This window comes from Echinops telfairi, unplaced genomic scaffold, assembly GCF_000313985.2.
Source record: "Echinops telfairi isolate 266 unplaced genomic scaffold, ASM31398v2 ScPeMD7_46;HRSCAF=168, whole genome shotgun sequence".
NCBI lineage: Eukaryota > Metazoa > Chordata > Mammalia > Afrosoricida > Tenrecidae > Echinops > Echinops telfairi.
Genome location: NW_022103944.1, coordinates 144,260 through 144,920, shown reverse-complemented (window position 1 = coordinate 144,920; position 661 = coordinate 144,260).

Below are 661 nucleotides of genomic sequence, written 5' to 3'. Positions count from 1 at the left end.
CCTGGCATGTGGGTGTGTGGAACTCAAACAAACAGGTATCGCTGTTTGCTTCCGGGTAACAAGATCAGACTCTGTCTGGCATTCTTCGTCATACCTGTTCTGTGAGGGTGGATCACTCTTTCCACTCTTAGGAACACAAACGCATACATACCTTCATTCTATCTCCACTATGCTGAGAACTCTGTCTGCATGCAATGCCCTTTGCTAGCTAGGCACCGAGGGAAGTAAATAAAATGTAGATGCCAAGCAGCTACTACATGTGAAAATACAGGGTTTGGGAACCATGGAGAATGAAAGCAATATTAAAAAGATTCTGTCCTGAAGTTGCTTAGAGTCTAACGGAGAAAAGCAAACTAAATGGGGGGTTGGGGGAGGCTCATCTTTAATGTAAGTATAGAATCTTTGGTTTCCATGGAGAATCAGAGAAACAAGACTCTCTCTGGAGAAGGCAAAGGAAACCTGGTGGTGCAGTGGTTAAGTATCCATCTGCTAACTGCAGCTGCTAACTGCAAGATCAAATGGTTCCGGACTACCAGCTGCTCATTGGGAGACAGATGTGACAATCTGCTCCCATAGAAATTACATCCGCTTGATGAGGGCAACAGGTGTACATAGCTGCTTGACTCCATGGATGGATGTATGGATTGTGATAAGAAATGTA